Source organism: Platichthys flesus, chromosome 5 (assembly GCF_949316205.1).
Source record: "Platichthys flesus chromosome 5, fPlaFle2.1, whole genome shotgun sequence".
In the NCBI taxonomy this organism is placed as follows: Eukaryota; Metazoa; Chordata; class Actinopteri; order Pleuronectiformes; family Pleuronectidae; genus Platichthys; species Platichthys flesus.
The window spans coordinates 24,814,620-24,837,898 of NC_084949.1; positions in this window are offsets into that span (position 1 = coordinate 24,814,620).

The window sequence follows — 23,279 nt, forward strand, 5'->3', positions numbered from 1 at the left end:
TAGGGAATAGGATACACTCAGCAAGTACTTTTAATACTTTACCTATATTCAAGCCAAGGACTTGCCTTTACTCTAGCAGAAAAGTTTATGTATCACTTCACTGATTGGCTGACATGTGTCTGTGAAAGGAAACATATTCTGCTCGTATTCAGGTTCATAATTTGAATTTGTGTTGTTACTTTAAAATGTTTTCATGCTCTAATGTTCAGAGGAAGGTCCATCGCTGCAGCTCCTCTTTTCAGCCTCTGTCAGAAACACTTGGTTGTGGCTCCTGTCTCAGCCCAGTCGGCTCTGATTGGTCAGCTGGCTCTCTTTGTTGTGATTGGTCAGTCGGCCTCTGCCTTTTTAGATGGCATGTCAGACTAGCTGCTGAGCGTGTTTTAGAAACATGTAGGTAGCATGACATCACAATGATGCAGGAGTATTACCATGACCATGTCGTCCATCTTGACATCATTAATAAAAAGATATGAACACAAAGTTTTAATGTTAATTTATAATTTAGTCCAGCTCACAGGTGGGCGACCCTTTTCCACTGTGACCAAACGATTGGTCGAAAAGTACAGGTTTGATTTCCTTGGTGAAGAGTCGTAGACGTTTGAGAAATTGCTCCTTCCTGTCGTCTTCCATCTTTCCTGACGAGGCAGTGGAGCTCCTGTTCTCTTTGATCCTTCTGTCTCTGTGTGTGTGTGTGTGTGTGTGTGTGTGTGTGTGTGTGTGTGTGTGTGTGTGTCAGTGTGAGTCTCAGCGAGGTACCAGGACGCACAGTGACATCATGTGACGGAGACAGTGAGAGATGACTGACACTATCCTCGGCCCGTCAGTCATCATCAACGGCCTCCAGGAAGAAAACGCTGTGTGTCTGCAGCTGTGACAGGTGTGTGCGCCCCGACCAACACATGTCGACACACACACACACACACAGACACACACATTTCATCGCTCTTACATCTGTCTGCATAGTCAATCACTCAGATCTGATTTAACAAACTTGAACGACGCTTCACATAAAACTAAATTCAGGGTTTAATTGAGAAAGTCAAAATCTGTGTTTTAAAGAATCATATTTAACATGTGAAAGGTGCTAGAGAAGTATGTGTTTTATTTAAAGGCTTCAATGCACATTCAAATTAAACATTAAAAAGAAAAAAATAGAAGAAGTTACTGTTCCTTTGAGAAATACTTATTACTAAGTATTTAGTATTTAGTTTTATGTGAATACTTATTACTAAGTTACTAAGTGAATACTTATTACTAAGCATTTCTCTAATATCAGTACTACTAATTAGATATAAACTACTCTGGGATTTTAAAACCAGAGAAACCAAACTCTTATTCCATGAGAGCAAACAACCCCAATATTTATATTTCAGTTTTTTTTCCTGTTTATTTATTGGTCTGTTTAATTGTTTGTCAGCAGGATTATGGAAAAGCACTGAACCGATTTGCAGCACACTTTGTGGACAGACGGGTCCTGAGCCTGAAAAGGATATTTGTTGTATTTTGATATGTGATTTTGAACTGGATATGTTATATTTTTACATATAAATAGTTGTGCATATGCAGAAGTGATCTGGATCATAATGGTTTTTGGACACTTCACACCTCAAGTAGGAAAGACGATGATTCATAAGTTATGTTCCCTATATATATCGTTTTCTTTGGGTTTTCTTTTTTATTTATTGTTATTCATAATACAGGTTATGGTTAAACTGTAAAATATCACGCCATAAATATATTTATTTTGACATAAGGGTCTAATAGAGACATCTTAGGAATCGCTGCATAAATACATCTGGATCAGCTGCAAAAAAATCAATTTCCCTCGATATTAGAAATGCCTATTCATAGTTCTCATCATAAAAATGCTTAAACGTGTAATATTCTCTGTTTCACTTTTAGTTTTTTGAAGGCTCTGTTTCTCCTGACTCGAATAATAGAATTAAATATACTTTTTATTATCCTTTGCTTGTTTTAGCGCAGCAGTGCAGCGTCAGACGGAACATCAGCCTCACTGAATGGGCCCTTTGAAACTCTACGATGGAATCTGCTCACGTGTGTGTTCGTTCCCGCTCATGTGTTCCCACTGTTTGTACAGTTCTGTGTGTTTTTACAGAAAGTGCGTGTGTGTGTCGCGTGTGGTCTGTGTGTGTGTTACGGTTGGACGGTCGTCACTGGCTCACGAACTGGCCGTGATCCATGCTGGTGCACACAGCATGTTTACACATGGTACAGTGTGTGTGTGCATGTGAGTGTGACTGGATGTGTGTTCGTGTTAATGTGTGTGTTTATCCGCCATGACTCCAAATATTTTTTTTCCTCAGAAAATGAGTGGAGGTCAGCTGAGAGTTGAGCCCCGGTTTGGAGCTCCACTGCTGGGGTGGGCCCGACGTCCTGCAGGGCCTGTGGCTCCGACCAGGAGAAGGTTCCAGGTCTGTGAAGATGCACCATCCATGGACGGTGTGTGTGTGTGTGTGTGTCTGTATGTGTGTGTCACTGATTAGCCTGACAGTCTGCTTATTGATGTATTGGTTAATGATGTTTTCATGGACAGAGAGACAGATGAGGAGGAGGAGGAGGAGGAGGAGGAGGAGGAGGAGGAGGAGGAGGAGGAGGAAGATCAGGGAGGTTCTGGACAGTTTTTTTACTTTAAGATGTAAAAAAAAAGCCTTAATGAAACATTTACATATGAAAATCATCTACCCAAACATTTATATATTATTTTCTATCTATAAATGAATAAATGAAATGGTAAATTCCTTGTAAACAATAACCAGGATCCTCTTTCATGAGCACCTGAGTCTGAGCGTTCCCGCTGAGCTGGAGCAGAGAATCAAACCTCTTCTGTGATGGTGCGTTCATTTGTCTGTGTTAATCTTTGGCCTTTCCACCGCCGACCTCTGACCTCTCATATCAAAACAAAGTAAACTGAGGGAGAGAGAAATCAATTTAATTAAGACTACTTTGCATTCTGGTTTTCAAGTTTCAAGGCTCGTGCCTCATGTTATAAACACTCAACATATTTTAAAACGAAATCATGGAAATGAGTTGTTATTAGTTCAAGTAAATAAATAAAGAATTTAACTGATCAAAGATTCTCAATTATGAGGAATTGCTGCTTTTATTAAAGTTGAATTTTGGGGATTCAGTTGGTAAAATAAACCTTAAATTCTTGGATATTTTCCTTTTTTGGGGAAATTCATATACAAAATTAATTGAAAAAAAATTGTTTGCATACCAGGAAATTAACTGGTAATTGGACAAACAGGAAAAAACAGACAACAAAAAGCTAACAAAATAAACCTAATGAGCAAATTGACAAAAACAAAAGTGCCTTATGGATTATTAATCCATACCTATGAGGTAGGTGAATCATAAGTCATTTGTACACAGTCAGAAGTATGTACATGTAAATCGGATTGACAGGATAATAAGCTTTATATAATTTGGGATTTGTAGTGTATGACTAATGTTATCATAGTGGCGGCCTGTTAAGAATTAGTTTTTGTGTGGGACAGTGCAGTGCTCTCCAGCGCCAACCAGAGGACAAGTTGGGTTCGATGCCCGTTTCCATCGTGTGAAACTGAAAACCTGCAGTTACCCAGTGAAACTTCCCTGCTACCTTTCCAATGGAGCCACTCCAAAACAAAGCCGGATCCACAGTGCGAGGGATTTGATTCGGGGACCAGCCCTCGTCACCGGAGTTCCAGACACGACTCAATCTGCAGCATCACAGGCAGAATCCCCCCCGCTGCTCCCATGTTTACTATATTTACAAGCGTCTTGCAGCTCGGAGACGCTGCCGCCTTTGAACGTGCGGCACCTCGTATTGTTCGAATCCTCCCGGGCACCATAATCCACTGTGTGTGCTTATATGTTTGTCTGTCTACATGGGCTCGTATCAGCGGGTACATGCGTTGTGTGTTCATGTATGCAGCCGTGAGCGTGCGTGTGTGTATTTGTGTGTGTGTGTTATGGGTGTGTAGTCCCTCGATGGCTGTTCCCCTGCTGTAGACGCCTGTTCTGGCGATAGCATTGTCTCCATGTCCAAAGACCTGCTGGCTGCCCTATTCCGCCACGTCTTTATCATGCTAATGCAGAGAAAGGAGGAACGAGGGAGGAGGGACCGGGGAGGAGAGAGAAGGAAGAGGGGAACGATAGCTCGACAAACAGAGAGAAGGGGTAATCTTTCCCCTGCTCGTCTCCTCGTCTCCTCGCCGCCTCCTCCATTCTCTCCGTCCCCCTCTACTTCCCTTTTCTTCTCGTCCCTGCACCCTCTTCATCTGCCGCTCTCTTATCTCCCCCCCTTTACTTCTTTGATAATCCCTCCGAACATTGTCTTCATAATTACACACAACAATGATTCCCATCCTTGCAAGAGAAATGTGCGCCGTGCATGCAGAATATTTCATAGATGAAGACCAGTGTGTGAATTAATAACTTGGGTTTCTCATACTGGCTCGTTTCTCTCCCTCCCTCTCCCTCCTTCTCTCTCTCTCTCTCTCTTTGTGTGTGTGTGAGGGGGGGGGGGGGGGGGGGGGGCCCACGGAGCCCAGTGTTGTTTTAACACGACTGTTACATTATGCATGCTGACAGCCCTGCCTGTCCCCATTAAAGGCCCATCTTGTTTCCCCATTATATCTGGTTTCTCTGTTAATAGAGCTCTTTGTATAGCACTTCCCTTTATACTGGGGGTGTTACAACAGAAAGGTCAGCGCCGGTACAACCTGCCACACTTCTGCAGCGTCGCACACGACCCTGAGCGACGACAACTGCTCCGTCCTCTCATTATAACACTGTTTTTTTAGGGGGGGGAGGAGCAGCGTCTCACTAGTTTCACTCATTCAACACTTTTTCTTATATCTTGTTTTTTCTTTCATTTTTTATCTTTCTGTGTCTGGTAACTTGATAATTGTAAAAAAGGTATTACTGGTTTGTGGATGTGTAGTGAGCAAATGCACAATGTGAAGTGAAGCGTAGGAATCACTGTGCTTTGGCAACGGAGGCTGGGGATGGAAAGAAGTCTTTCATTCAGTTTGAAAACAAAGTAAAACAAAAGATTCGAACCCGATAGAAGATTGATGTCTCCTGATGTTTCCTGATGTCTCCTGATGTTTCCTGATGTCTCCTGATGTCTCCTGATGTTTCCTCATGTCTCCTGATGTCTACTGATGTTTCCTCATGTCTCCTGATGTTTCCTCATGTCTCCTGATGTTACCTGATGTCTCCTGATGTTTCCTGATGTCTCCTGATGTTTCCTGATGTCTCCTGATGTCTCCTGATGTTTCCTCATGTCTCCTGATGTCTCCTGATGTCTCCTGATGTTTCCTGGTGTTTCCTCATGTCTCCTGATGTCTCCTGATGTCTCCTGATGTTTCCTGGTGTTTCCCCTGATCACAGTCACACGCAGCGTAAACAATCAAGATGATAGACAAACCAACAAGACCAAACAGAACCCCAATATCATTTCAAAATATTTCTTCCGAACAGGTTTCGGGTTGGGTTTCTTCCCTACAGGCAACACACACACATTTCAGTTTTGCTACTTTCTAATGTTTACAAAATACACAAAAAAAAAACGGCCGAAAACGGCGTCCACACAACCCTGGAGTTATCAAACGACTAAAACTGAAAAGTTTGGAAACTATGAAAACATTTCTCACCTAATAAAATAACTTTTACTTTTCAACATTGTGGTTTCTGGCTTGTAGTATTTTTATGTTTCTGGTATGTTAGTATGGACAGATATAATTATGGATACTTAGTGAAGACGTAGGTCAGAGTATTTGAAACCACTGTGACGAGTTTTGTCGTCTGAACCTTCAAACTCTGTCAAACTGTATTTCCTGGATCAGATTTCATCAGGTCACACAAATCAGTGCAGAACCGTGTGTTGTTTGATCCAGGACTGACCTCACTACGAATTCACACCTAAAAGAAAAGACTAACGTGGATAATGTCCTCATTAATCTGTTTATGTGCTGTAAACCTATTTCAAATGAAAACATTTACATTTAAGAAGCATTTAGTGGCAAAAACCAACAACATATCTAGACGTGTGGCCTCATTACGGAGACAAAAAACAAAGAAATAACAACACTTCAGGTGACTGTGTGTTTTTCTACAAACACAACAGAAAATCCCCCGACACTTTATTAACGACCTCCTTCCTAATAAGGCATCAAGTCGGTCGTTATGAATGTTTCCTCCAATCCGTCCGCCTCACAGTCATCAGTCTCATCAGTCAGAGGCTGAAACTTCACATCTCACGTCAAGTTCAGTTCCCGAATGAGACGAAAGCCTCATCCATGAATCTGTCCTTATTTTAGTACCCATAATTCTGTGGGTTGGAGACATGTTGGGACACGTTTCCATCCAGCTCCTGTCACAACGGGGGAAAATGCAGCGGGCTTCGTGTGTGTGATTATATTTTGCATGGAATCCATCAAGTGGTTTAACGCAGCTACTACTTAGAAATCCTCCATCATCCCGAAAGCTGCAGAATGACTTCATTATAATAACTGCATGAAATAACGCAGCCATCTTTTTCTCCTCATTCCTCTTTGGTTTTCTTTTCCCCTCCTCGGTTTCTTTTTGACCTCCTCCTCGCTCCCTCTCTCTCTCTCTCTCTCTCTCTCTCTCTCTCTCCCTCTCTCATCTGAGTCCGCTGTGTGCAGGCCTCTGCCAGTGATCCGTGGACGGTAATGGCCATTCCTGCTGCTCCCTCAGCACACACCATTACTGCTGGAACACCCGGACGCAGGGCGACGGGGAAGGAAGGAGAGGAGACGGCCGAGGCATCGAAAAGAAAGAAGACACAGAGAAAAGAGCGATAGAATATTATAGGGAATATTTCCATAATAAAGCTGGAAGCCCGAACGGATGTATGGATGGTGAATGTGTGTCTGTGTGTGTGTGTGTGTGTGTGTGTGTGTGTGTGTGTGTTTGAGTGTATAGATCATTTCATGGTCAGGATTAGAGAGGGTCAGGTAAGAGATCTTGTTTCCTGTGACCTGCTCGTTGCGAGGTTTCCCACACTCATCACTTCACTCTATCACATCCCTCTCACTGAGATATAAAACATATAGGCATTGTTCCCACCGACACCCAAAACACACACACACACACACACTCACGCAGAGACACACACGTTACATCACACACTTCTCATACCTTTATGTGCGGCCGAGCTGTAAATCCAAATTATCTCAGAATACCTTGTTCATACTCTCACTTTCAGTCTATCTCGCCGTCTGTGTGTGTATGTGTGTGTGTGTGTGTGTGTGTGTGTGTGTGTGTGTGTGAGAGTGAGTGAGTGTGTGTGTGAGTGAGGTTGTGTGAAGCTATATCCCTGTCACACTGCAAACCTGAGAGATGTGTGCGTGCGTTTCCTGTAACTCACTGTGGGTTATGATAACAACCGTTTCTCCTGTCAACAGCCCATAATGTCAGATTTACAGGGTTGCCCCCGGTAACCAGCCGGGCTGGCGTGGCTGAGTGATTCTACAGCATCTGTCAGAGCACGGGAGGCCATCTATCACACACACACACACAGACACACACACACACACACACACGGTCTGGCACTCACACACATGTCTAAGGTGTTATTTCAGAAACTAAAAAAAATTACCTAAAAACCTCTCGCCAGGAAAAACTTCATCATTAGTTGTTTCTTCAATCAGCCTGAAAGGCCCCGTGTGGCGAGACCCTGTATATACAGATGGATCTTCACTTCCTACATCCATCCAAAAATAAAAGCCAAAGGATCGTGGCTCCAAACAGAGTCCGTGCAGAGGTGATGTCAGTTGTCAGTCGTGAGGTTTCATCCTGTTTTCATGGCCATCAAATAACTGATTTAATCCAAATATACTAAAGAAATTTATTTGACATCCACGTCCCATTCACTAACATGGAGCAGAGATGGTTTATGACCTGAACTTCAGCCACCAGATGGAGATGAAGACGTTTTGGCTCCACTTTCACTTTCATCACTTTATGCTGTTTACTAACTGTATCATAGTAACAAGGAGAGAGGAGTAATATGAAAGCAAAGCAAATGCATTGAGTAACTAAGTACATTTACTCCAGTACTCTACTCAAATACATTTATGAGAATTTAGATTCTAGATACAACTTTTACTCCACTACAAATCAGTGGGAAAATTCACTACATTTATTTAACAGAATAATAAAAGCAAATGTATTGACTATTCATTTTTCATTTTTAAACATTTGTTTTGTGAACGCTCACGAATAAAAAACATCTTCTTGTTGTGATTTACTCTCTAAACCTTTTCAAAGGGTTTAATGTAGATCACTTCTTAAAACCTCAAAGAGCCAAAAATGATCCAATATCACACAAAACAAGATGAGAAAAGTTAAAAGGGAACTTTCTCTCCTCCTCCATTAATCATCTGAAGACCCCTCTGATTTATCTGCTGACCTCCTGAAGGGGCCTGACCCACAGATTGGGAACCACTGCACTAAATTAGATAACTGTATATAAAGTAACTCCACATCAACCGGCTACAGCATTCAAATGCTGCTTTCACACAACTGTATCACCACCAACCATCTAATGTAATATATGATAATCTATATCGCTGACAGGGGCCATTTTTCTCCATAATGAATCAGACCCGGCTCCAGGATGAAGTGAAAAATCTTTTATCATCTATATCATCATCATGCTTTATATATTTCTGCCTTTTTCATCATGTGGATGGCAACGGCGTGAAAAGTGATTTCAAAGAATTCCCTTCTTTACCTTTTCCACGTGTTTGTACCTCACGAACATGATTTCCTCTTTCATATTTAATTTAATCTTTATTCAATCAGGCACATTGATGAAGGGATATGAAGCAGGAATATTAGGTCACAGTCCAAAATGAGTCTGGTTTAATAGAATTCATTGATTTAAATATTTTATTATCTTCTGAAAGGCTGAACAGTATCAATAAAAGACTTTCAAGATAACATGAAAAGCCTCAGACATCTGATACGTACCCTGAATGTGTGTTATATATAGGCTACTATACATATACACAATATATAATACATTTTTCCTACCACAGTTTCATAATAATGTGAAGGTTTGTTTACATGACACTAAAGATCTATAACTCTGTGTTTTGTGCCGTTGCTTCATAGTCGGGCCTATCCTGCCCAAGCTTGGATCCCTGTAAAACATCCATAAAGTTTAACAGTCCATGGCAGGATTTGGCATAAACTGAGTAGATACTGCTTTCTCTGTGCACCTTCATGGAACAAGCACGCAGTTCTCAGCATTGATTGTATAGAACATAGAAGATTCTAGACCTGTTGTGAATCCAGTCTGTCCAGTGCTCTGTCCTCAGTGAAGACACAAGACACAACCGTCCAAGAGACATGTTTTGATTCCCAAAAAGCTTCTTTGAGATAATAATTAAATGCTCATTTGAGGCGAGACTGAAATGTGATTGTGGGTCTTTTTGAAACGTCTCATATAGTTTTGCTCAGACTTCACTCTGTTTCTTGCTCTTCTCTTTTTTCTGGTGAACGGAAAGTGGTGCAAAGTAGCTGAACAGTAAAAGTTATGCCTTTCTTCTCGGGCTAATGTGATCAAAGCTGTGTTTTAAATGGGACTCGCTGGCGGGCGTTTCCACTGATGTTAAACCTGGGGGGCATATCCGGGGATGCGATTGTGTATAACACTCACATTCTGCCTGTTTAGTTCTTATCACACCATACGATTCTGGATCTGATCTTGATAGACTATTTTAATTCTTATCATAATAGACTATTTCATGCACTGATGCCTTTCTACTCCCGTGCAGCTGTGATGAGGTATAATTGGTTTTCTATGCACATATTCTCCGCCTCCCTTTCTCCGTGCAGCGGGGAGAAAATTATTGTGTTTTCTCTTGTTGCCCTTTCTTCTCTTTTGTACTTTAATTTTTTGTTGAAACCGAAGCTCAGTCTGACTGAAGTCTCACGGAAAAGACAATCGTCCACACGCAGACATCAGAGGTTAATAGTTGTTACTGCAGTGACCATCACTGATTGTCCACTGAAGCCAAACGATTGTCGTTTCTAATCTTAGGCACACGTGCAACTAACTATCTGTCTGTCTGTCTATCAATCTATCTATCTATCTATCTATCAATCTATCTATCTATCTATCAATCTATCAATCTATCTATCTATCTATCTATCTATCTATCTATCTATCTATCTATCTATCTATCTATCTATCTATCTATCTATCTATCGATCTTTCTATCTATCTATCTATCTATCTATCTATCTATCTATCTATCTATCTATCTATCTATCTATCTATCTATCTCTCTCCCTGAAAATATCTATCTATCTATCTATCTATCTATCTATCTATCTATCTATCTATCTATCTATCTATCTATCTATCTATCTATCTATCTATCTATCTATCTATCTATCTATCTATCTATCTATCTATCTATCTATCTATCTATCTATCTATCTATCTACAGGTAAATCATGACAGTGGACTCCACCACCAGAAGGGGAAATCCAGATATATAATACACATGAACATTTGACAAGTTAGCACATTAGCTACGTGGACAGTTTGTTGGTCGGTGTTTCACCTTTGAGACGTGTAAGAGTAAAAACTGTGATGAGACAGTTTATATTTAGTTTGTCAGGTATAAGAAAACATATTTCAGATGGTTAAATAAACTTAATGTGAAGATGTTGCATGTACAACATTGTATACATTGTTATTTTGGATGAAATATCCTGTGTTTTTAGTTTACCGTGGAGGATTCATACCATCATGTATCATTAGTGTTTTCACTCAAATGATCTAATCTCTATGTGTTGATTCTGTCTCTATATCTCCTTATACTGATGCAAAAACCCAGTTTTACATGCATTCATCTTGTGTCACTGCACTTTTTTCTTGTGAACCTCATTCTGACTTGTCTGCTGCTGTAACGAGTGAATTTCCCCTTATCTTATCTTATCTTTTATCTTATCTTATATGTACAATACTTATTTTTACACTATCTACACTAGGGCATCATTTAAGAGGGGAATGACAGGTTGTAGCATTCCCAACAATCAAAACCAGTTTGATAATAATACCGGCACAGTAAATAAAAAATGTTGATTGTTATAAACTGACTGGTTGTCTTGCTTCAATTTAACTTGCTGCACAACGAAGAGTAATTTTAGGATAGCCTTAATTTTATTGATGCAAAATTGGCTGATAACCAATTGGTATTATATGACGTATACATAATTATTATGTATAAGATATATCAAGTGATTATTCATTGATAAGAGAGAATCATATTCTATGTATCTGACTCAGCCATTTGACCTCGACCCCAGGTTAAGCCCTCGTATTTCCATGATAACTGATTTTGAGGCTTAGTGAATATGTCTTTGCATTGAAGGAGGTTAATGGCTGAACCATTCGAACCCATGACAATGTACATGCGCTGTGGTTCATACCTGGGTGTGTCTGGGTGTGTGGGATATGTCATTATGTGTTATGTTAGTCACTGCCCCTCTGACAGCTCATGTCAATAGGTGGGTGATACAGCTGTCATCATATTGTGGTGTGAATGAGCTTGGCTCCACTGTGTGAGTCTGTATATTTTGTGTGTGTGTGTGTATGTGTGTGTGTGTCTGCGCCCCCAGACGGAAGCCCAGAGGACAGATGGTGGGTTCAGACACAGACTGACACACCGTAACCAAGCGATTACACACTCAATGACTCCCACTGACGAGAGAGGGGCAGAAAGACGGAGAGAAAACCAAGAAGGGAAGAGATGAGGGAGAAAGAGAAGTAAGGAAAGGAGAGTGAGAGTGGATCAATGTATGGGAAGCAAAAGAGAAGAGAGGAAAACCAGTGGAGGGTGTTTTCCATTCACAGAGGAAAATGAATAGATTCGAGGGAAAGAGAGAAATGACTGATGGAGCGATTGAGATAATAATAGGAATATTACAATTTAAGATGGAAGTGGAGTAGGATTTATAGACGTGGGGTGAAAGGCCCTGCACCAATCGAGAGGCAGAGATGATGCGAGCGAGAACGAGGGAGCGAGGGATGAATAGAAAACACAGAGGTCTGCTGGGACACAGGATTACATGATAGCCAATTAGAGCGAAGGATGCTGGAGACTCCCCCGATGAAATTGATATGTGATTGGTGCAGGGTTGTGCTCACTGTGCCTGTTTAACACACTCACATGAACACGTTCACACTCGCAGATTAGATTTCCTATCAGACTGGGGACGCTTTTCTTTATCCTGCTCAGAATTTTTCTGATTTCCATGAATTTTTCCGAAACGTTTTTCTCAAAATTTCTCCGGAATGTCATAATTTCCTATGTGGTGAGCTACGATAGCCTTAGTTGAATAGAACATTTACTTTTAATTGTGATACATTAGATAATTTATTAAATATTCAATAAGTGGATGTTTTTGCTGCACCAGAACAAAGTTTTGTGAGAGATCCTGGTAAATTAACTAAACACACAAAATACCAGCTAAGTTTTGTGAAAATTATCTTGATAAAGCAGAACTATTAAAACGAAGCAGTTTCCACGTGTCTGTGATATTTGTACACAAGTGAAGGAAGACTCGATGTTTGAGGTGGATTTTTCACTAAACTCTGTTTACAGTGAGCCAGACCCAAGACGACCCCCCCCCCCCCTCTCAACACACACACACACACACACTCACACAAACACACACAAGCCCGGCCCAGGTCAGGTCAAGCGAGATCATGGGAAACCGTTGCTGTGGCCCTTCTCACCTTTTTCATCTCAGAGCGTCTCAAAAACATCCCAGACAGTGTGTTCTCTTCTCTCCTGCTCTTCCTCTCTGTTCACACACACACACACACACACACACACACACACACACACACACACGCACGCACGCACGCACGCACGCACGCACGCACGCACGCACGCACGCACGCACGCACACACACACACACACACACACACTCTTTAACTCTGACCTCTCTCTCTCTTGCTGGCTTTGAAGCACCAGGGGAAACTGTCATGGTTTGTCTGGCCACCACTTTATTTAAGGACTGAAACAAACGAGAAAAATAAGTGTTTTTATTGAGATAAACTTTTCTATTTGTTGTTTTTCTTTGACAAAGACAAAAATGATGTTCAAAGATATCAACAGCTCAGAGAATATACGTTGAACTTCTGATTTTGTATTTTCATTCAACCAAACAACCAACTGCAAGTAGACAATCTGCTTCCTGTTTACGCCGCCAAGTGCGTGACCAGTGCACGTGAAAGGTCATGTGATTTGTGTTTTCAGGTGTGTTACTTTAAGCTCCTACAAGGAACTTTTAAATTCTGTTGATTTGGGCTCCTCTATGGACAGAAACCAAATGTTTTTCGATATATGACATTTATATAAAAATAAAGGTTTATAAAATATGAACCCGTTTGTCGGTAATGACAAACGTCTGAAAATATTACTGATTTAACAGTTAAATAAATTTATACAGGTACAAGAAATCCATACTGTCCCCTCCTGTTGTGTGCGAATGGAACATCCCACCTCAGACAAAAACCTACAAATCAGCAGAAGAACGAATAAGATTAATTAAGTTTATTTGCACTTAAAAAAAAACTAAAATTTGAATTTAAACCTGATAAACTTTAATCTCATTATTACAGATGTTGACAGATCAAGTCAGTGACTGAATGTTAGAACAAGTTGCATATTAAAATGTTCTTTATATGCAACCTAATGTAAAGATAACTCTTTTTTATAAAACTTGCGATTAAGACAGTGTTTGACCTCAGTATATAAGCGTCTGCCTGCTGACCTCAGCTGCCACTGGTGCTACTGGTGATATTTTCATGGTTCTAGGTTTTTAAATTAACCGTCAATGATTCACTGTGAAACTTGAGATTCAGCCGAGTGTGAACTTTTCAAACAGGCGGAGCAGATATTTACACATTGAGGGATTAGGAAGACGGCTCCTATTAGAACTCCTCAATTCACTGTCCCTGTGTTTAATCATCACTAAATGGACTCATTACATTTCTCATCTAAAAACACACAGACTTTTATCAAATGTAATTGATCCACTTTCTATATGTATGTCCCCCAGGACACGTCCAGACTGTGTCTCTTCTGAACGTGGTGGAATGTCCCTCAGAGGACGTTAACTATTAATCCTCCACCATGAAGTTGACATTCAGAGCAAATGGTCTCATCAGCCTCTGTATGAATTGAGGACATTTCAGAACAGACATGGTTCCCCTCAGGTTGAACTGTAATAACTGTGATTCCTCAAACTCCAACCAGCTCCAAATTCAATCCCTCCAACTCTTAATTAATGAATTAATGAATTAATTAAAAAATGTATTTTGTTGGACTTGCATTATGTTTCACTGGATATTTCTAAAGACAGTTTTTGGCTGAGCACTGAATATATTAAATAATTAATGCCATTATGCTGATTAAGAAAATCTAAAGGAACTTAAAATTTAAATTTGGTTTTCAAAACATTAAACATTAAAATCCAGTTGTATAGAAAAACCTTCCTCTATGATTTGGCTGGATTCTTCATAGACTGTAAATAAATGTGTTGCTCTACTTCTTCCTACTTTCCAGAAATGAAACCAAAATATCCTGGATACAAACTTTATTAAAAAATTAACCAGTGTGATAAGAACTAACTCAAATGACTGAAACTTTATAGGAGAAAATGGATTTGATGTGTACTTTTTTTGAGTTTGACTCATGTCCCATCTGCTTACATGGAGGAGGCAGGGTTTATGACCAATACTGCAGCCAGCCACCAGGAGGTAATCGAGGTTTCACTTTTGACGGCCTTCATTTCGTCCATCTTGATATACCACCTGCTAATTATTAGCATGTTAATTGTCGTTATAATCCTTTTAGCATGTAGCATGTGATACTGCAGCTAACAGGGCTGCACTCCTGTTAATTTCATATCTTAAATGCAAGTGCTTTTTAAAGTGCATTATGAATCAGCCTAAATATAGTGACAGTATATGTTAATAACAGAGGCCTCTTGTTCTCTTCCTCCTCTCACCTTCCTCCCCTCTCCTCCCATCGTCTTCGGCTCTCCTCGTCCTCAACCCGTCGTCTCGCTGCCGAGACGGGTCGTCGGCGGTTAATAGATTTAGCAACTATACTGGAGGAGAGAGAGACAATGAGAGAACCATCAATTCATCCGCCGTTTAACTGCTCCAATCTAACCTCCGTAAACTCGCCCGGTGAAACTCATTTCTTGTGTTTCCTCCCCAATCTGAAAAGCTATCATCTCACTAATCTTGGGCTTTCAATTCGCCGGGGGGACACGGGGAGTCAGACCAATCCCGGATCTCGGAGATGATCTGTTAGCCCGGCGTAAATGTTTATAACACGGGGCAATCTCCAGGGTTTATACCTTGATGCACACACACACACATACACACACACATACACACATTCTCTCTCTCTTTCCTTTTCTCCCCCCTTTTCCTGTGTCTTTCTCTTGCTCTCTCCGGGGCATTTATAGGGATGTGAAAGCTGTTATTGGGCAGGTCAGTGGAGTGGAACTGTCAGATAATAGGCTAGTTACCGCGGCGGCACATGAATGAGGGATGGAACGGAGGAGGGAGACGGGGAGAATGGAAACGCTCAACTCTCTCCTTAATCAGAAGGTAAACTGGAAATCGGTGGAGTTTAGACTCCCCGCCGAAACAGATAGAGACGGGGGGGGGGGGGGGGGGGGGTTGGAGAAAGGATGAGTGAGTGCGCGAGATGGAGGATGACAAAGGGGGGAGGACAGAGGAAACGTGAATGGGCACGGGGCAGAGATAGAGATACAGAGAGAGGGAGCTTATTACCATTCCCAGGGAGCCAGGTGTTTATTTCTCTATTTGCAGACGCTGGCTTCATTACCCAGAGTTCAACAGGAGCAGGCTGAGCTGCGGCTGCATCAAGGTCAGAGTAATCAGACGGCGAATGGGAGGAAAGAGGGAACAGGAAGAAGACATTATGTAATGTATCCTCTCTGATGCTTTTGCCCCCTCCATCCTTGCTGTCTCCCATCTCCCTCTCCTCCCTCTCCTCCTCCCTCGCTCCGCGGTCCGCCGGGAGAAACTCTCCTCACGCCATCTCCCTCTCTCTCTGATGGAGACTGACAAACTCGGCCTTGTAGAATGACACTTGTTTGTGTTTATGTCTGACATATACATCCTCCATTGTGACTCTATAAAACCTCTTTGTTTCTCATATACACTTGTTCGTCTTTGTTCAGAGTCAAAAGGGAAAAGTTGTGTGTTGGTATGTTTAAAATGTACATCCTTCTCACTGTCCGGTATTTAACGTTAGGAGGAGATAAAGTAAAAGTAAATGACAAATTCAGTTGGATTGAAGTTGTCGTATAAGATAGACATTTCAGATATAACCAGTATTGATGCCTCCACCAACAAACATCCAGACTCTGATATCATGAAGTGAATCTTCATCTTCAACCAGAAGATCTGCAGGTAAATGCAATGTGAGCATCAGGGTTTCATCAATATGTGATTGTAGTTTTAGTTTTACATTTGTTTTCGTGCGCGTGTATTTGATGTAAAATTATACTTAAAGTAAATACAATGAATTGCAAACAGAGTATTTTCAGGTCATTATAGAAGACTTTACATAAAGATGGACGGAATGACTGCTCCCTTAAAGTGAAGCCGGAGCTTCTCGACTTCACTGCAGTGTCGGCCCTGAGCCATGCCTCCTCCATGTTAGTGGATGGGACATCGGACATCATGATTGACAGCTGGAAGCTCCTAGCGATTGGTCCAGCGCGTGTTTATCAGCAGGACTTTACTGTCCCGGCTCCACCCCCCTGATCTCTACTGGGCAAACTGATGGCATATGGCAGCGTTTGTTTATTTTGGCTTCATTTCTGCATAGTGGGAGGATGGGTAGTATCTTTATGTAAAGTCTAGGATGTAAACAAGATATATAAAATCACTGCAGCTGTTTTTGTGGTCTAGTTTCAGGTATCAAAAATTACTGATTTTCTAGACACAGAAAGCTCATGAACATTATACGGATTCAGTTTTTCCATATGCTCAGTTTGGAAATGATATAACGTGTTTGGGTGATTTGTGACCCCGTGATTCAGGTTGTAATGTTTTCACCACACAAACACTCCAGAGCTGGAATAAACCGCTCAAACCATTGTTAGTGTGACTGCACCCTCAAGAGTGAATTATGGTTTTGGTCTGTGAAGGTATCTGCACGTATGTGGGTGTGTATTAAGATAAGAAAAGCTTTTTTTTTAGATGCACACTTGACTGTACGTGGTATTGTAATAATCACAGATTCGTTTGATGTCCCGGACTTGAAAAAGGCTCTCAACAGGGCTGTTCTTCAAACTGCTAATCTCTCAAAGGTAGTGAAGAGGTGGAGGAGGAGGAGGAGGAGGAAGAAAGGAATGAGTCGAGGCGAGGAAGGGAACGGAGGAAGAGGATGTAGAGTGGGGCATGGACGAGGAGATCAGTGAGAAGGAGGCCAGTCGCACGGAGCCATGGAGGAAGAGGAGGGATGGAATGAGGGGGAAATGAACGAGAGGAAAGAAACTGATAAGAACTCTTGCTTTTGAACTTGAAGAGCTTAATTTGAAATGTCAGGGCTACCGTACACCACCATATCCCCCCCCCCTGCCCCCCCCAAGCATCCACCACCGCCGCCCCGCTCCCTCTCCTCAGGAGTCCCTGTTGTGCAGTAGTGTGGATTAAAATAATTAAACAGGCTCTGTTTTAATTAAGACAATAAAGCCGGGAGTCTCTAGGTAAGACCTGAGAGAGATTGAGAGTGAAAGCGAGCGAGCGAGGGAGGTAGGGAGATGATAAAGAAGTCTAACGAGAGAGGCGGGATGATAGGCGGTACAGAGGGAGATACATTATCTTCATTACTTATCTGTCTTGTCTATTTGCAGGCGTGCGATTGCATTATCAGTCTAAAAAGGCGTGTTTGCTGTGGTTCCTACATGTAGCACAACAGACAGGTGCAGAGAGCTCGTGTGATGACGGAGGCCTGGATGTGAGTGTGAAGGTGTAAATGCCCTTATATTGCTTTTCTCCTTGCCTGTACATCGTGCCTGTGTTTGTGTCGCCTGCACGTGTGCGTCGTGCATCTTTATTTCGTCTCCCTCTCAGCCTGCTAATGAAATATTTATTTATTTCTGGGAGCGAGGGCGCCGGGTGGCGAGGAAACTCAAATGAAATGTCATATCTCATTGTGTCTCCCCGTGAGGAGGGGCGACGGAGGGAATAGAGGAAGAGAATTGCTACTGAATTATATACGGAGGATTCAGAGGGGAGTGATTACAGGACGGAGAGGGAGGGGATACGAGGAGTAAGACGGCGAGGAGGAGGCGGAGGAGGAGGAGGAGGAGGCGGGAGGAGCATGTCGTTCATCTCACATCACTTATTGTTTTGTCTGTCATGTTGCTTTCGCTGTCGCATCATCAGCCCGAGGTTCTGTGCTTCAGATGTTGAACTCTGATTGTTATGCCCACAGATACACACACAAACTACACACACACATATACACTACACACTACACACTACAGTCTTTTAACACAGCCCATCTAGACGTACCGTTGGGACCAGCTACTGCTTATCTAGTCGTGGCTGTTATCGTTGCACGTAGAGGACACACAAACACAGACTGGGTCCAACCTGGAGGAGATTAGAACTTCTTAATCTTCTCTTTACTCCACTTTAGTTGCACAAACACACAACGATGATTCTTGATGGGAAAACACTTAAGGGGCCGCTACCACCTGCATGACGGACAGAAGGCGTCTGTAGGTGAGTTGGAACCAAGCTTTGTTGTCTAGTTGGGATGTAAACAAAGAAAATCAACAAAGAGGTGTGTAATGTGAAAGATTCATTAAAGTAAAGCACACCATTATTGTCATTGGGCTTTTTTTGTGTGTATATCATGTCTTCCAATCATGGCGGGAATATTAATCTCAGATATTATTCAGAAGAAGACAGTGAACAGAACCATGAGATGAGCGTTTCACACATTCAAGGCAACTTCTTGTAATAGTCTTGTGTGTTAGATGTCAAATATTAATTGTGTAACGTGGTTTTCCTTTGACTTGACATTAACTCACTCATGAGTCTGAATGTCACAAAGACTTTTCCTTAACAGCTACAAAGTCCATAATGTTGCTTATGCCCAAAAATAGTACATATTAATGGAAACACTTTTAAGCAGGCGTTGAAAAGCAGTCAGGAGAAATGGCCCTAAATTAGTCCAATACTCAGAGACTGAACATCTGCTCTCTCGTTGCAGAGAGATCACCAGGAGGTTTGAGAGAACCTGAGGATCTCAGACATTCCTGTAGCCTCGTGAGTTAGATGCTAATTATTAATTGCGTTCTGTGCCTGCCCCTTGACATGTGGGAATCAAGCTGTGGGGAGAATGGTCATAAAGGTCACTCATGTCTGAAGGACGCAACATTACACAACTACAAAGTCCACTATGTTGTACTTACCACGTGTGAAAATGGCTTTTGTTATTTTACCTGCCTGAGTTTAGAGAAATTATCACTTACATGTAATCAATCCCAAAAGATATCTTCATAAAGCAAACGTCCCTTAAAAATATGACATATTTCTTTCTTACAAAACTCCAAAGCAGGTTTTTAAAAACCAGACGTGGACAAATCCCTTTGCATTAGACAGCGTTCATGGTCCCAGAGGGTGAATCGTTCCTCGTTTTTCTTGATTGATGGATGAAGGAGGGATTTTCATGAACTTTGCTTCATGCATTCATGTATTAGTTTGTGTGTTTATTTATTGGTTTCTTTGACAGGGACAGATGACATTAAGGAACATAAGCAAAAAGCAGTAGAGAAGGCTTATAAAGTACAAATAACAAATACAGACACAGTACACAACAAGAGGAGAAACACAAATACACAAGTAGAGAACATGCTGTGGCTCAGGGTGGAGCTGCAGCCAGCCAGCGATGGACATGCCAGCTGAACTGATCAGTGCCCCATCACATGACCCTTGACTTGCAGGTATAAGTGTCCTCATGAGGTTTAAGACGAGCTCCTCCTCTCGCTGAGCCTTTCTCACGATCCTTCATGTCGGCCACAGGTGCAAAAATACGGCAATAAACAAACAAAGTGTGAAAACAAACGCAGGCTAATGACGGGACAGCTGCACTGCGCTCACCAGGGTTCTCTCCATTACAAGCTAAACGCCGCTTCATGACTTTCCCTCGAGGGGTTAATGTGTCGGGGAGGCAGAGCGGAGGTGTGACTCCAACACCTCCAGCTTCAATACGGCACAAGTCAATTCTCCATCTGTTTTAGAGAGAGGAAAACTCTCAGACCTGCACTCAAAGAAAACCCTTCACAGAAAACTGCCCGGTAGACCACATTTTCTAAAACTGAATTCAATATTTACATTAAATAGTAATATGATGATAATAAATGATAATAAATTGGACTTAAAGAGCAATTAACAAGCTTAAGCACAAAACAGTGGACATTAAAAAAAACGAAACCCACATTGTAAGACATCCAACTTTGAGAACATGACACTGTATGTGACTCAGACATTGATAAGTGGATGTATAATATTGGTTTTAATAAAATAAAATTAAAACAAAGTGTAGAAATAGAATACAAGGAAAATATGCTCCAATAAGGCAGGTGAAAAGGCTTTAATACATTTATAAATGCTAATTTCATAGGAGGTAAACATGTACTGCATTTCTACAAAATAATAGATAAATAAAATGTATATAATAAGTTAAAGTTAAACTTTTTCTGTTGCTGTTTTGCTTTTGTTTCCCATTCAAGATTAATTTAAAGACTCTGACTGAAAGAAACAAAATAGTTATTTTTATAATCACCAGTTCCAGATTCATTTTGGGATTTGCACTAAATTGCAGAAACTCATAAATATCAGTCAATTAAATTGGCTACAGCGGGTTTTATTTGATCAAGATCAAAACATAAAAACACAGTAAGTACTACAACACAGTAAGTACTACTGTATTTGATGAACTTGAACGAAAATGATCAATGAATTATTCTTTTTTCAAATTTAAGAAAATATGGAAAATCTTGCAATGCTGGAGAAAGTGAAAATAATTCTTGTATGAGTTAATATTTATAAGTGATGATGTCATATAAAGCGAATATCAACTGTATTTCTATGACATTGAGTGAATTTGAACTTTTTCTGTTGCCTTTCAGATACTTTTGCTTATTTATTTCATCTTTTTTAGGCTGAAATACACAGAAATATTTGTTAAATTGTGGGTTCTGTCTTCAGAGATCTGGAGCTAAGGGAAAACTATTAAAAACATGGTAAGAAAACTAATATTCAGAGTCCCGGTGTCACAGGAGCTTGGCCAAGACACCATGTCTCCACGTGATCAGGTCAGAATCAGGAGAGAGGAGCTGATTAAAGACAAAACTCTAGGACAGTGAACTGATGCTCTGGTTTCTTCTCCATTAAGAAAACCCAGTCCACCCTCTGGGATGTTAATCTTTCAGTCTGGGGATCACCAATAAAATACTGGGCCTGCATTTGGGGCTAAAGCATCCGTCTGAAATGAATTTTTGTCGGCGAGAATATTGCTGCACCGCTCTCGGGCCCGAGGCCAAAGGAATGAGACTGTCACACGCACAATATTCAATAACGAAATTCCATCATCCTCTGCTGCAGGCCGGCCCTGGAACCACGCTGCAGCTGCTCACACTCACTGGAGTTGAAGAAATGATTTGCAGAAGGGTGAAGTCTTTCAATTCTTGTTCGGGCGAGGTCAGACCGGGTTCTGTTTATGTTCTGCATGGTCGGGGGGGGGGGGGGGGGGGGGGGTATTTTGCAAACCGATTTGAAGTGTTTTTATTATTAAAGACTGAAGTTAATACTGTGAACTTTAAACAAATGATCAACGTTCAGGAAATCGCCGACATAAAGATCCACACACAATGGAGAATGGGAGCAGAAACAGATACACTCATCTAACGAGCAATTAGAAAACTAGCTCTCCAAATCAAATACATACATCTCAGACATATTTATATGAAAGTAACATTTTTAACAGAACTTAAACCACCTTTACGTTCAGGTTCGTCACTTACAGTTTGAAAATTACTTATTGTGTGAACAGTCACAGTTATTACAGATCAATAGCAGCACATATAAAGTTGAAACACACAAATACCTTCTTACTTATACATATGTTGGACCTGTTTAGTTATGTGTATATTTTTGTCTTGTTCTTGTGTTTCTCAGCCAATAAACAGAGTCACACAAAATGCATTGTTCTCACTATAAGTTCCTTATCCTTTGTGTTCCCTACAATATCCATTCATTACCACTAAAGCGCGACTAACTTAGTTATCTTAGTAAAAGAGTAATAATCAAGATCGTGTCCAGATGTAAGAAGTTTCTGACTTTTTGTATTTTTTACAATTTCCTCATTGTAGGATTCTTATTGCAGCTCCTGGTCAACTGGACACATATTAATAAATGTAATAACACACTGTTTATCATTAGATACAGATAAATACACAATTACTATAGATGACACATTACATTTAGAGGGAAGAGATATATGCAATGAAAGTTTTTAACAAAGCACAGATTGTACCATAACGTGTGTGGTGGTTTCTCCTCATAGGAAAAAACTGCAACAACAATTATTTCTGCTTTGAATCAACATTTTTAGGAGATAAAGATAAATTTAGATTCTTAGACTCTTAACTGTTGAAATGTCCGAGAGGCTCTTTACATCAAACACTTCTTTTGGATAATACATGAGTGATGAGACCTTCTCTACTCTTCTCATCTCATTATTATATACCAACCTACTGTCCATCCCTTTACTGGCTATACTAGCACCATGCACAGACTTTACCACTACATATTCTTATATATTTTTTTTTTTCTGCTGTTTTTATATATATATTTAATTTTTTATTGTACTATCCACTCCAGGAGCACAATAACTCTTTCCTACTGGACACTGACACAATCACAACACTGCATTCCATTCCTGTATCTGTAAATATGTTCTCCGTATGTGATTTATGTATGTTTGTCAGTGATGTGTTTAAGTGTATAAACTACTGGATGATCTAAATTTCCCACGGGATTAATAAAATATCCATCTATCTATCTATCTATCTATCTATCTATCTATCTATCTATCTATCAATCTATCTATCTATCTATCTATCTATCTATCTATCTATCTATCTC